This window comes from Trichoplusia ni, chromosome 6 (assembly GCF_003590095.1).
Source record: "Trichoplusia ni isolate ovarian cell line Hi5 chromosome 6, tn1, whole genome shotgun sequence".
In the NCBI taxonomy this organism is placed as follows: Eukaryota; Metazoa; Arthropoda; class Insecta; order Lepidoptera; family Noctuidae; genus Trichoplusia; species Trichoplusia ni.
The window spans coordinates 3,820,277-3,836,111 of NC_039483.1; the positions used below are offsets into that span (position 1 = coordinate 3,820,277).

Here is a 15,835-nt window from a genome sequence, read left to right on the forward strand (position 1 = left end):
TGTGTTATGAAGGTTGATAGGATAAGTGCAGGAGAATGGAGGTCGAGAAAAATGGTGTTCGTAGTAGTGGGTGAAATATAAGAAGTATTTAATATTTAAAGTGTCTTGCTGCTAGCTGGTTGCTATTTTCGCGAGTTATGAGAAGAAATAAATCTTTAAATAAGAAGTAATTCTTCTTTGTGTTACTCTATCAGGTGGGAAATACTCGATTCTTATTTTTTAATTTAACACTATGGTACACCGCATTGCTTGATTTTTGAAAATAACAACGTGGAAAATGATTAAAATTTTTATTTAAGACTAAGATTAATTGTTATTAAAAATTGAAAAGCATTTACACGGGCCGTTCTGGAATTTCAAATTTCGTGAATACGTTCACAAATAAAACGATATTCCCGCGAAATAGCGTTCTTATTATTCGCAATATAGTATCTCAGAAGGAACGAATATTTGCGTAACGATAATGATCTTATTTCTGAGAAAAGAAAGATTAAATTTAAGGAAAAATATTCATTCTGTCACCGTTTGACATGGCAACGTAATAAGTACGAAAAATCTTTATTTTTTTTGATATTTCCGCGTTTCAGGCTTCAATCAATTTTTTAGTAAACTAATTTAGATAGAGTTTATCTCACAATTACTATAAAATTGGACAAAACTCATAATCAATTGGTCATCTCAAAAGCTGATCACGTGTCAAACAAGTATAAGTGCTAATTATAATAAAGAGTTAGTTAGTCTGAAGGTCGACGTATTAAAAGATCTGTCATAATCAACATTTAAAATCAATATCCATTTATTCAAGTGCAAGCAGCACATTGGGAACTTCAAAAAAGAAAGGAGAGGAAAAGGGAGGTAAAATACAGCACCCCGTATCGCCCACCATATTCCTCTTACTAACTGCTCTTGCTATGGAGAAGAAACGGGCCCAACCAACGACGCTTAGTGCAGTTGTGATGTAAGGTCATGAACTTGCTAGATGACCAATTTGTTTTTCCTTAGCCTATTTGTACAGTGACAGCTAGTCGCGAGTTCGACTCGCGATCCCGCCGCGTCAGCTCATGATTAAGGACTCCGGTTGGGTCCGAAACTTGTCGGGCACCCCCGATAAATACGCGTGAGTAAACCTTTACATCATTAAATAGCTATTTATTTGTAATATCGCTTCAAACGGTCCTATATCTACGTACATCTATGAATGTCAAGCTATATCTCTACTCGAGTCGTTGAACAGAGATCGATCACGGCTTACTAAAAGGTTATGTCGTTGCACTACTTAGCAAGTGACCGCGACTTGTCCGTATCGATTCTTAGACTTTAGACGATACTCCGACTATCATTTATTTTCGACTGCACATCATTTTATTGCCTACAACTTATATTTTTCTTTACATGCAGAATTCAGTATGCTTTGCTATACTCACAGTCGAATTTGATGTCCTATTAAAGTCTCTAAATTCCATATTTTATGAAAAAACATTCAATTATGAATTTCAACTGAATGACATATAAGTGTATTACGGAAGGCAATGCCAATATCAAATACCTGATGATTTAAGCTACCAAGCGGTTATCGACTCTAGTCTAGTCAGAAACTTGCGTTGTCTAGAACTACGAAAAATTCCACACCTGTCATTCGGGTACAGACCCAGAGACTCGATGTGATCTATTATGGTTGGTTCCAAGTCGACGTTATATACCGTACTTTCGGCTAGTCCACAGGTTCACAGAAGACATGTAAGAAGACGAGCCAACTGTAAGTACAACCGAAATGAAGACAAGTCAAATTTAAAAAAATCTTATTACAGCGACGTAGTTGGTATGAATCAGTACACGATTACCCGATCACGGTTTCCAAGCAATCCAGTTGCTATTTCTTCGGGTCTCCTACGTCCGTTCCGCACCCTCCAGGACAGTTGTGAAACCAGCCATGGGGGCAGCCACACTTGGGCAAGCCTGGCTCTGACCCATAAAGAACTAAACTAAAAACAATCATAATATCCGTCAGAAAGTTAAAAAAAAGGAGATGGAAATGGCGGAACTGATCAAGATTTCGGAAATGCAGTTTTATCCCAGCGCAAAGACTGCGTTAGTTTTTTTTTTGTCCAGCCCTATCCGACTGTCCAAAAAAACGATCATTCAGCACATTACAGCGAGCGAAAATCTTCTAAGCGGTCTGTGTATGTGCCCAGAACGAGGATTGCCGAATCACAAAATAATTTAGTTGAAGAAGTGGTAAATAAGCAGCTATTTAAATAGGTGCTGCCGCGATGCCGGAACCAAAAAAATACCGGGAGGGGGGAGATTGGTTGACTGCTGCCCTACCCTGACCCGGCTACGCCCATGAAACCAGCCTAAATACATATTTGATATATTTATCAACATTCATAAGAAACATAAAGCCTCTGATATCACATTCACATTATTATCCTTGACGTCTTAATATGGGGCGACGAAGAAGGAGTCTGTCGAATGTAGGTCATCCTCCTAATGGTGTATTGTTCTATACCTAGCTATAATAGTCGACGATATTTAAGTTACTTGTTTAGGGATGTCACGTGTAGGAATATTGGCGGATCCATGGGAAGGTTAGGCAGTTCAAGCATTCCCCAAATGCCACTGAGTTTTGACGAAAAAGATCTTTAAGTGACGTACCTTTTTTTAAAGTTTCGACCGTCGATATGTTTGACTGCAGGATGTATCTCATGAACCATTGTGGCTAGTATAACTGAAATTTACCCAGATTTCAAAAAAACTCACTTGTCGGGTTCTTCGCCGTGTCTTCGCCCGTTGACTTGGGGATAATGACTACTTGAAGTAATGTAATACGTATTTCCAGTGTTAGGCCTCTTATAATAAATGGATAACTCTCCGACAATTAATATCTTTGAAGCATACTCCGACTAATATTTGGAAGGCCCTTGAATATAACTTATATTTTGGACTATGATTGATTGGACAATATTGTAAAAGTTAGGACCACAATCAGAAACAATTGAACAATAATTATACATATAGGTAAAATTTCATATACTTCGTTCGTAGTAACAGCTAGCTTTGAAGATTGGTTTAATAGCTGTGTGTGAGGTTTCTTATAATTATTTCATCGAGAGGTAAAAGTTTAAAAGCTCGAAGGTTAAACTTTAGGTTTCAAAGCTAGCACTTATTTTAACGGGACAGTTGTTCTACATTGACAATACACCTTAAAAAAATCGTAAAAGTTCAATATTATTGGTGGATGCATTCCTTCACATAAAACCACTAAACGGGTTTAGACGAAATTTGGTATACAGATAGTTTTCTTTTAAATATCCTGGATGCAAAGGATTTTATGTTGAATTTATTTTCTTCAATCATATTCAATTTGTAACGGGCGAAGCCCTTACAAACATCTAGTATTAAGAAGGTTTGGCTTTGGCAATTTGATGATGATACAAAATCCAGCCCAAAAGGCAAAATTTCTCGGTAATGTAGACGCCGATTCGTAGACAAAGCCAGTGATTGAATTTGAATTCGAAATTGATGAAAGCCAAACCAATCTGCTTACAAAAATATGCTTCAGTCACTTTATAGGGTCCGATATGAATTTAAGTTCTTCTTTCAAACTTCATCGAACTATTGAGAAAAGTATCATCAAAAGTAGAGGCAATAAGGGTAAACAGATGAATCACCTGGTTTTGCAAAACTCTTCAAGATATTTTATTTGCTGAATTATGTTGGCAACTTGAGCAACTTCAACTTCAGTGCAACAGGTACAACCTACGTATTTACGTTTCTGAAGTTCAAGCGGCTTACCACCGCATCTTAATATTACAGTTATGGAAGAGAGATGCCACTCTATACCATGTAGTGTTGTCTCGTTCCCACAACTTAAGAGGCAGTAAGACTCCCAGAGCAACCGCGATCGGTGCGTGGTGAATTATACTATGCATCCGCATCGACTTAATGCGGGAGACGTTGCACGGCGGTTCAGGTTTATTCAGTAAGAGTCTGACACTACCTGCTTCCTCCCCCGAGGAGGTGGGCGTCCATGAGGATTTCTCCACTTAACCAACAAAAGTTTTCCAGAACGACTAAATAAATAAAAACAATTTTAAAAATTATTTCATTTATAATAAATTACTTTCTAATTACCATCCTTGAAAGTCTACTGTTTATGAAATGTTAATTATACAATTTTAATGAGGTATATTAATAAATTATAAATTCTAACGTTACGTAAATCAAAGAACGCTACGGCTACAAGGGATTACAAAGGAGAAAGGATTCTTTTAATAAATATTTTGTGGTTTAATACAACCGCGTGTATATTCAGTTATCTTTATTTGTTTGGGTTAGAATGTATATGACTTTATCCATACTTCATCTGTTCATTTTCTTCTTTTTTTTTAAACTACTTCCGCACTAAGGAATTTAATCCGTAAGCCGTCTGTTTCACAAACATTTAAGTCATTCAATTTTATGCAAAAAGACATCCAAACTACGGACAACCATTTGTGGATCAGATCAAGAATCGCTTGTCGTACGCGGGGATCGAACCCGTGACACGTCGCGCTCAGTAGGTTTTGGCGTGGTGAGCTCAACCACTCGGCTATCCGTGCAGTATATTAAAGCTGAAGTTTGCTTTACGTATATATGTGTTACGTGAGTCATTAAACCGATTTTCATGAAATTTTGTAACAGATTAGCTTTATTACCTAGCAAAAGTGAAATAATGGGTAGCCAGCTATGTAAGGAGTCAGACTTAGTCACTTATCACGTGACTAAACAAAACGGGCTAATGTCACTTATCTACAACCGCAAATCAAATACTGAATGTCTTTACATAGTGCAACAGTTATTAAAAAGTATAAAACAAGAAAAAAAACAGTATATTCTCCAAAATTATAGCTACTAATTGAGATGTTAAAAAGTTACTTTCTCATACGATATTAAAAAATAATTAATATTAACTGAATGTGAGTAAACGAAGCATTTTGCGTCTATTTCATTTATTACGAAAGTAATAAGATTAGATGGCTAATTAAGACGAGATCTAATTAATTGTGGATAATATACTTGTAACGTAACAATGTAAAATTAACAAGCATAACATAAATAATGTTACTTTTACTGAATTGTATTTTTTCTATTTATTTTGCCGTCAAAAAGCTGAAAAAGACAGTCTTCAACGAATAAAAGGTTTTTTATGGAAGGAAGTTGCTTGAGTGTCTACATGTAGGCAAATAATATTAAGTATAAAGAAAAGAACATGACTGTACAAAGGACGGTCAAGTGCGAGTTGGGCTCGCGACAATCAAGGTTCCGTACAAATAGGCTCAAGAATGACCGTAACAACTGTTGCTTAACCTAGATCTTTATTTTTAGTATTTGTTGTTTTAGCTTCAAAAGATGTACCGATGTGATATGATATTGTGTAAATATTTCAACTGTCTATCTATCAAGGTTCATGAGATACAGCCTGCTGACGGACGGATGAACAGGAACAATAATAGGATTCCGTTTCTAACCGAACAGGTGAATATTAAAATCATTAAATCTATCTAAGTATGAAATTCAATAAAAACTGAAATAATATAGTACCTGCCTTGTAACACTTGAAATGATAATTATTATTATCTTAATATGTATTTTTGCTCATGATTGTACGATGTTTGCTATCCGTCGGGTGTTGGCAGCAAGGTTGTCGGTTGTCAACCTTGTGACATACATACGGCCTAGTCCAGTCACATCCACAATTGTTTCCGTATTTCTATCGCTAAGGCATTTGTTAATAATACTACAGAGTTATAATGTTAACGAATATTATTTAATTACAAAACTAAGTCATCATCATTGGCCTAGCCTTTTCCCAACTATATTGGGGTCGGCTACCAGTCTAACCGGTTTCAGCTAAGTACCAGTGTTTTACAAGGAGCGACTGCCTATCTGACCTCCTCATCCCAGTTACCTGGGCAACACGATACCCCTTGGTTAGACTGGTTGTCAGACTTTTTCAAGCTTCTGACTACCTGTAACGACTGTCAAAGATGTAGAAATAACAGCCGGGACCCACAATTTAACGTGTCTTCTGAAACACGGAGGAACTCGTTATGACAAAGATGGTCACCCATCTACGGACCAACCGCGTCAAGCATAGCTTAACCTGTGATCGATTAACTTATGCGGTTATAGCTTAGCCACGAGCTCCTACAAAACTAAGTCATATAAGTACATTTACCATACTGGACTTACTTTCCAAAGGTCGTTTAACTTTGATTCAAATTGTAATCATAAAAATATTTGATAATTACTTTATGAGATAATTGCGTAGACATCTACAGATAACAAATAACAATAGATTCATTTATCTCGTTTGGATATTATTTGATTTGTATCTAGGACATTAAGTTTATCGACCCTTCATTAAAGTACTTAATTAATCTTTTTAATATCTATGACTATTATGTCTAATGACGACCTCCGTGGTCGAGTGGTGTACGCACCGGTTTCAAGGTGTCGCTAGCTCTGAGGTCCCGGGTTCGATCCCCGGTCGGGTCAATGTAAAAATTCACATTTCTATATTGTCTCGGGTCTGGGTGTTTGTGGGACCTTCGTTGTATCTGAATTCCATAACACAAGTGCTTTAGCAACTTACTTTGGATTCAGAACAATGTATGTGATGTTGTCGACATTTATTTATTATTTATTTATTTTAATATAGCCTGTAGGTACTATTGTTACTATGTTAAGAATATATCATGACTGGCTGTTGCCCGCGGGCCCGCTCGCTGCAAATCGCAAATGGTCCCATGGCAAACTATCCCATGTGCAAAGTTTCGCCTAAATCCGTTTAGTGGTTTTTGTATGAAAGAGGAACCAACACCCATACATCTTTTCCATCACATACAAACTTTGGCGTTAATAAATTAGTGTGATTGTGATATACTCATCATCAGCCCCGCCTTCTCCCATATTGGGGTCGGCTTCGGCTTCCAGTCCAACCGGGTGCAGCTAGTAGCAGTAGTAACAGTGATTTACAAGGAGCGACTGGCTATCTGTCCTCCTCATCACGATATCATTCATGTATTTACACTAGGCTCGTAAAAAAAACGTCTTAGCAAGTTTATAACAAAATAGCGAAGAAATAATATTAGAAGAAAGCTGAAGGATTTAAACAAGCGTCATGATAAATGCTCAAACCTTATCTATATGGAAAGAGCCTTTTTACCAGCCGTTGGACAGTTCTAGGCTGGTTTTATTTTTATTAATCATTAATTAGTTTTACCTTCGTTTACCTGGCAGGTTACTTGGTGTTAACAACGTCTTTTATTGATAGAGAGTCAACAGACACGTTAATAAACTTCGGTCAAGTGCGAGTTGGACTTGAGACACTCAGGGTTCCCTACAGATAGGGTTAAGAATAACAAATCGGTTAACACAAATTTATGACCTTAACAGCTGTTGCTTTACCTCGATTTGTTAAAGTGGCAATAAGCATACATAATGTGTAAAAATTACAACTCTCTAGCTACGATGGTTCATGAGATACAGTCTGGTGACGTATGAAAGGGCAGCGGACTCTCGGAAATAGGATTACCCTTCGGGATACGGAACCCTGAGATACTAAGTTCATGACCCGAACAGATGAATAATGGTTTCAATAAAAAAAATAAAGTAAGCAATAAATAATTCAGTTTTGTTTAAACTGTAAATATCGTTTAAGCTTATATCATGTTTTAGACAAATGTTTTAGTAAAAATAAACGGTGTTTAAGTGTTTATAATATCAATTTATTGCTTACGATCAATAAATATATCAACTTATCTAAACTTTAAATGATTAATATTCGAGTAAAAGATTTAAAATGGCTCTCAAATTGAACATGTAACATGAAATGGATTATCCATTTTTTTAAGAATTACGATCCATTACAATAGTAGTAAATCATTTAAAATGACATAGCTCATGTTAGTTATTTGTTGTACCAAATATTGAAATTGACCTTTACGAAAATTTTGCCAATAGATATATGGACATTTGTATTAGTAGACTTTTCTCAGGGTAGTTAGCAAATATCGACTTCAGCGAGATTTAAATTTATTTGACATTTGTCCCAAAATTTATAATTCTAGCTGGCGACTAAGGTCTTTTTGACCATGTCACTCACACAATAATTGAAAATTCAGTACAGGGCGGATCACTCACAGTCAATACAACGAATTATAATTATTGTGATGGCAAAATGCTTGAAAGAATACGAATAGTGTCAAATTTAATGCTACTGCCAATCATTCATAGGCCATTGAGACTGAATTAATGACAATAGCGAAACTGAACCCTGCTGTGCCTGTAATGACATTGCGCTTGCGACAACTAGAATATTATTGCTTTAAATCGAGACCATAAACCCATTAACTGACCATTAAACGACGAAACACGTGTTACAACCAAATCACCGACAAAATATGACAACCTATTACGTAATAGCCCGATTATCCACCGATCCAATTATAAGCCTGGTTGCATCGCACTCGTCGCGTCACGGTAGCACTCTAGACACGTGCTCTCACGTGGATGCGATACACGTGCTCAACCTTGTCAAAATGCAGTGTCATAAAGTTCTGTGGATGACAGGTTGCTATGGCAACAAGGGTATTTTAACACGAGGGAAGAAGTCTGTGAACCTGTTGCTTATTCTTCAAGCAGCATAGCGATTGGAGATTAAAGATGTCGGATGTTAGATTCATCTTGCCTCATCTAATATATAAAATTCCCGTGTCACGATGTTAGTTACCGTACTCCTCCGAAACGGTTCGAGAGATTTTTATGAAATTTTGTATACGTATTGGGTAGGTCTGAGAATAGAACAACATCTACTTTTCATACCTCTAAGTGATAATGGTTGCTCACACTAAAAAGAATTTTTTTTTTGACGAAATTGTTTGTTTTTTTTTTTATAATGTGTCATTAAAAATACATACAAATAGAAATAATTTATTAGGAAAAACAACGTTTGCCGGGTCAGCAAGTAATCTAATAGAATAATACGCAATGTGATTTCAGTCTAGCTTGATGCGTCTGATATACTTCAGAGGTACTTAAATTTTACTTTCTAATCGGTCCGAGTCGACCTGTCTTCAGGTCTCAGTCATTTAATAAACGTTCAGAGAACGTACTTCAGAGAATTTTGGGACCTATGATGCCACAGACAGCTTTGCAATAGCTTTTACATAAACAAATGGAAATGTCATTTCCCTACATTTGAGAGTTACTCATGGACGTTTACATTTGTCGTTGGGGAAAAATCCATACTTATCTGACGAGAACGAGAGAAACCACGGGATACCGCTAGTATCCATTACAATGTCTATGATTGTTTATTGCTTCGTTGTCCATGGACTTCAATAATTAATCCGTCCATTTGTCTCCTCTTAATTTGGGCAGTCAATTGAATAATCGCTGAGTTTTGATGTGCTCTTGAGATGTTCCTATGTCACTAAAAAGGTTAGTTGTGACTTTTCAAGGTTTGGGTTTTTGGACAATATGTTGTATGTTACAATGACTGTTGTATGTTACAATGACTGCACAGATAGCCGAGGGGTTGAGGTCCCCAAGCTGTGTGCAACGTGTTGCGGATTCGATTCGTAAGACAAATGTTTATGGGATACACAAATGCTTGTTCTGAGTCATGTCTCTGTGCTGCATTGCATGCAACTGCATTTCGTAATGCGGGTCGTGCGGAAGTCGTCAATTAGAAACGAATTGTTATCTTTTTATTTACTTATCTTGATATTTGAAAAAAAATCTTTTGGGAACCCACCATCCCTTCTAGTAATACTTTTGCTATACTGAAAGCAGACCTCACTACAAGCAAAGAATCTCTGTCGCTTTCACAAAAGCAAGCTCCAAAGGCCCTTTAAACATATTAGTCATTTGTCAAGGTTAAACATAGTTTTACATCTCACTAGAAACGTGATTTACATATCAATAAAGGAAATGATTGATTTAATTAACATTACAGCAGTACACTTAAACGCTCATTTACAATCCTCGTTTAGTGGCAACATGCCAAAATGATAGTTCCGCTTTACACATTAAATTATGGAAAACTCGGTTGTAATGTTGGCACGTGATGTCCAACTGTTTTCCACTTGGAGTTCATTCGCTAATGGCAGGTTAATCGTGAACACGTGTAGTTTTCGAAGCTTAGTCTCGTTTAGAAAGCGAGATATTTGCAAGTTGGAATACATTGCGAAGTCGCACAGCTCTGTTATTATAAGTGATGTTTTACCGCCGGCAATGTATTGCAACTCGTACTGTTTGTCCCGTCTTAACTTGAAAGATCTAAATGGCTTTAATCTGTGTTTGTTACCGTCTGTCAAATTGATGACCATTAATTGAATGCAATTGAAAAAAAAACATGTTTTAAAGGTGTAGTACGTATATGTTTAAGCACTTTTAGCTTAAGAATTTTGTATAAATAAGTCAAGCTAGCGCTTGATGTTTTTAGGCATTAAAAAGGGTGGGGCTGGAACAGAAATATCAGTAGCTTTTATTGCGCTTTCGGCCCCATAGACTTTAATTGTATCGGGTTGTAAGTTACAATGTAGGTCCCTACCAAAAATCATAAGGGTGTCCGACTAATTTAAAGCATGATATATACTGGAAACAAGTATAAGTTATTCAATGTTTTGTTTAATTTTTACTGTCATTGCCCCTCTCCAAGAAAAACTCTGGATCCACTAATGATTTACAAAAGTTCATGAAAATCACTTAATTTATTTAGTTTAAAAACAGTTTACAATAAGGTGGAGACACTTTCATAGAATTAGAATGGCAATAAAAATAGCGTAAAGGCGTCAAGTGGCGCAAAACATTTATAATAACGAAGTAGCCGTGTCTTATATCGTGCTAAATGCGGAAACCTTTTAGAAGGACATTGTAAGGAAAAGTAATAGTTAAGATACATTACGGAACAAGCTCCTAAGGGAAACTGTGTAATCTATATATCGGTATATAAGTAATGTAAAAACGAATTGCTGTGCGTGTTGCATTAATCTCGCGCAAACCCAAGAACCCCTAAGCCGATTTGGATAATTTTAGTGTTGAAATAGATATCGAAGTTTGGACTACCTGTATATTGAAAAAAGTATTTATTGTTTTGTTTCACAAATAGTATGAGGATGCTTCTTATGGAGGAAACACAAAATGTACCTATCACCAGGTATCGAGATCGGATCGGATCGCCTGCGTAAAATCTTGCGAAGCAACTGGAATGTCGGTACTATGACAAAAACTGAGTAAGTAGAGGATTCAATCCTTTACGCTCCCTTAGCTTTAAGGGAACAAGCAACAGGAATGGGACACTGCTTTGCGGTATTAAGGAATTTCTTTTTCAACAGACTTCAGATTGAAGAAGGTTCTCGATTTAGACTAGATAAACGGTTTTTTTCTACTCTTTTTACATTTAACATGAAATAATTAATTAGTTATCATTTGGTCTCCGAACACCAACAAGTTTGGCTCAGTAGTTTCTATTTGAAAAAACATGGGACCAAATTATTCTTTTAATCTATTTCTATTTAGCGTCAAATAAAAGGAGAATAAACAAAATCGGTTCAACATAAAAACTGACAAATTGAGAAGAACCTTTTTGAAGTCAGGGTCGGTTGAAAACATCAGGAGGAAACCATCACACCTGAGAAATTCTCAAGGGTACGTTAAAATACGCAAGAGGCCTACGATTTTAAATCTCTGGCAACAGGTTGTATGTCAAACATTCGAAAAGAAAAAAAAAGGTTTACTTGTGCTAGACCTTTTTTGAGTTTTCACTGATTTTCTTTAAGAACATTTTCATTTTAATGAGCAGAAATGGTTAGTTCTGGGACAATGATCAGGCTCTGCCTAAACCTAAATGAGCTGAAAAGCCTGCCTAGCTGTCTGACTAACCTCTGAAAATAAACATCTAGCCAACGACGCGGTCCACCAAGTTGCAAGCTAAAATAGTCTGCTTAGTTTTGATCTATTTTCAACCCGAGAGGGGTTTACTAGCAACAGATATTTTTATAATAGCTAGTTTTTCCCTACGACTTCACCTGGGCTGGAATAGTTAAAATATGATGTCTTGAAAAGAAATCAAAATAAGTTATTAACTTTTATTCGTGTAAGGGCATAAAATATTAGTGTCTCCATTTCATCAAAATTCGTTCAATTGTTTTTGAGAACCAAGGTAACAAATATACAATTTTCACCATCCAAAAATCATAGATGACATTTGGGGTAAAAACGTACTTAAAACTTATTGTAACCTAAAAAACTAGATTTCAGATACACTTAAACTATTCAGGTCGCTGTTATATTAAATTCAGAGGCACAAGCCGCGACCACTTAATATTCCGTACATCTCCCCCGCCAAGAATTTCTTAATTAAACAATAACATTGTGTCTGGCTGTCTGTCCTACCCTTCAAGTGCCCTGAGGTGTACAAGAAATAAAACTTAACTTGTGTAGAGGAAATTTATGACGAATATACTTTTATCTTTGTTGTACTTAAACCTTTATTGTGTTTAGATTTAAATATAATACTAGCTGTTACCCGCGACTTCGTGCGCGTGGTTTAAAAACTTGCGACTATAACTTGAGATTTAAACTATCCTATCTCTCAAGTTGGATCGACCTGCACATGGTGTGCGAATTTTATTATAATCGGTTAAGTGGTTTAGGAGTCCATTTAGTACATACATTGTGACACGAGATTTATATTTATTAAGATGTACTTTAGGTTACACAGTGGCTTTTTAAAAGTCCCCACTCTATGGAATTTAACTATGGTATCGCGGGGGATTCCAAAAACTTTCAAGTCACAGGCACCGAGACTCTTAGTTTCAAGACTTATTTACCTATGAAAAAGTGAAGTTTTATAAAAATGATTTGAATGTGTTCTCTAAAACAGTAAATCGTTTCCATGGGACACACCGAACTAAAGTATTGGGCGGTTTTCATTGGTTATTATTTTTTTATTCTGGTTTATAGGAGTTATAATAATTACTTAAATAGGTAATTTAGCCAGGATTCTCATTCTAAACAGACAGCTGTTAGACCAACGTCACTTGTTTGTTTCATTTACCCCTGCTACATATATCAGCGTATATGTTTGCAGATGACCTGTGCATACTTCGCTCCGGAACTAACATTGATGATACCTACCAGCTAGTGCAACAAGATATAGACGCGGTTGTTAATTGGTCGCACGACAATGGCATTATATTAAACGCCAGTAAAACTAAATTAATGTTAATTCATTCGCCACATTTGCGACCTCATAGTGTAACTCCATCATTATTTACTCACGATTACTCATGTCACCATAATAATTTGCTGAACTGTAAATGTAAACCTATCGAAAGAGTTGACTGTGTAACCTACCTTGGCATGAAAATAGACGAGCACTTTTCCTGGTCCCAACATGTAGAATACATTTCTAGTAAATTAAGAATATTGTTAAGTAAAATGTACCATCTAAGCTTTAAAGTTCCTATTAATATATTAAGGTGTATTTATATGTCACTAGTCGATTCCATTTTAAATTATGCTCTTGATAGTTATGGATCAACGTTCAAAACTAACTTGGATAAATTAGAAGCTCTTCAAATTCGATTTCTAAAACTACTTGTCACTAAAAAAACTAAAAGCAGCTGTAAAGGAGATTATAGAAAATTATTCAAAATATGCAAAATACTACCGATCACTTTCAAACATAAGTACCTGATTTTAGTTAACCACCATAGTAACCAAAAGCATAACTTAATTCATGTCTACAATAACCATAATACACGATCTATGGCTGCTGGTAGATTCAATGTACCAAGAGTTACCAACTACTTTGGTGACAGAACGCTAAATAAGAGAATACCGTATCTATTGAACAATCTGCCAGCAGACATAAGGAATGAAACAAATACAAATAGATTTAAACGTAAATTAAAGTTATATTATTTAGAAATATTATGAGTCGTACATATGTGTACTGTATGTTTATGTGTGTATATATATGCGTGTGCATATGCGTATGCGTGTATGTATGTGTATGTGTATGTACACGCATGTATTTGTACGTATGTATGTATGTGTCTATATTTTGTGTGTATCTATGTGTATGTGGTGCACATGTGTGTGACTCATTTATGTTTTTAGTATATATATTTAGTAATAAGTACATTTAAGTAAGATAGTAACTATGTCTAGAGACTCATCGACCCCACAGTCAAACCATTGCAACGGTTTTGTGGGGCTTAGTTAATAAGTTACCTACCTATTTGTTTAAAGATAAATAAATAAATAAATAAATATGTATCTATTACTTTACTAATATATAAAGCTGAAGAGTTTGTTTGTTTGTTTGAACGCGCTAATCTCAGAAACTACTGGTCAAAATTGAAAAAATATTTTTGTGTTGAATAGACCATTAATCGAGGAAGGCTTAAGGCTATAAACCATCACGCTGCGACTAATAGGAGCGAAGATACAATGGAAAATGTGAAAAAAACAGAGCACGTATCAATCATAACTTATATCTTCTACCAACGGGGACGAAGTCGCGGGCAACAGCTAGTTTGTAATAAAACTAAGTTAGAAAAAGTTCTTGATTCGTATTGTATTAAAATTGTCTGTTTATTTGACCGTAACAATATTATGTTAACTTGAGGACCGACCTTTAGCAATGAAACTTAAATTTACATACGGATACATCGTCAAGCGGAAAACTTTATCTTGTGTCCTTTTCTTGTATTTAACATTAGAAAGAGATAGATCATCTTATTTATTACTTCAAATATAGTGGTACATAATAGTCGATGTTATTTTATATGGCTGCCGGAAGTTTAATACCAGTTTTACCTTTTATTGAGCGTAGGGCCCAGTAACTCGTGGCTTATTGCTTTATAAGAAATATTATGTTTTGCTAGCTTAAGAACAGGTAACCACTAGTGTAAATTGTGCTTATAGCGTAAAGTAGCATATTTTTATACTTACTTACTTTTTAAAGTTTTATCAATTTTTGTTTAGTGGTTTAGGATGTAATTAAGCGCAGGCTTTGACTCCTTTAACTAGGTTTGACAATTTCGCCTAAACTGTTGCAAATACTTTTAACATATTACAGCCAAAAAAATGTCGATACATGAATGATTCATGTCATTTTAAAATTTCCACATCGGAACCCCTGTCAGAGTTTGTCAATATGATGTAATTAATAGGAAACTGTATTATCATGGCGATCAATACAGCCTGTAAGCTAAGCCAACCGTCAACCTCTGATAACAAACCTTTTTGTGATTAATGTGTATTTCAACCTTTTTACCGACTGAACCGGAAAAGAGGTGTTTTTGACGTAGTATCTAGACAAGCGCATGTCACGCCAAGTAAGAATACTGGCTAGCATTAGATTTATCGCATCATCGCATAAATAACTACAATCATATCGAAATGTTTGGTAGAGTTTAGCGACGTGACTTTACGAGAGCTGTCACCCTTCTTTTAAGTGACCCGTTGGAAATCCTCATGGATTTCTCTGCTGGGGGTGGCGAAAAGTTGTGTCTGTTTTTTACCGGCTAAAAGCACCGGAATGATTCTTCGTTCCCTATATTCGAAGGCGTAACGGGAGCGCTTTAGCTGCTAGTGAGGGTAGCTGTCACCGGGGATTTTATATTGAAAACAAAAATGTAGAGTTTGTTTAAAATATTAAAAGACGATGATGTCTGATAAAAAGAGGAACATAGTATTTTTTGTAAATATTGAAATCGGTTCTTGGTTTTTGGGTAATGTCAGACAATATAATTCAATATAATTAAGTGAATAG

The 15,835-nt window shown here is 35.8% G+C and overlaps 1 protein-coding gene across 3 annotated transcripts in view; it reads right to left on the reverse strand.

The window, feature by feature from the left end:
• LOC113495361 (protein phosphatase PP2A 55 kDa regulatory subunit) overlaps positions 1-15,835 on the reverse strand; it is a 52,314-nt gene that overhangs the window by 33,179 nt on the left and 3,300 nt on the right. The gene's annotated exons all lie outside the window — the stretch shown is intronic.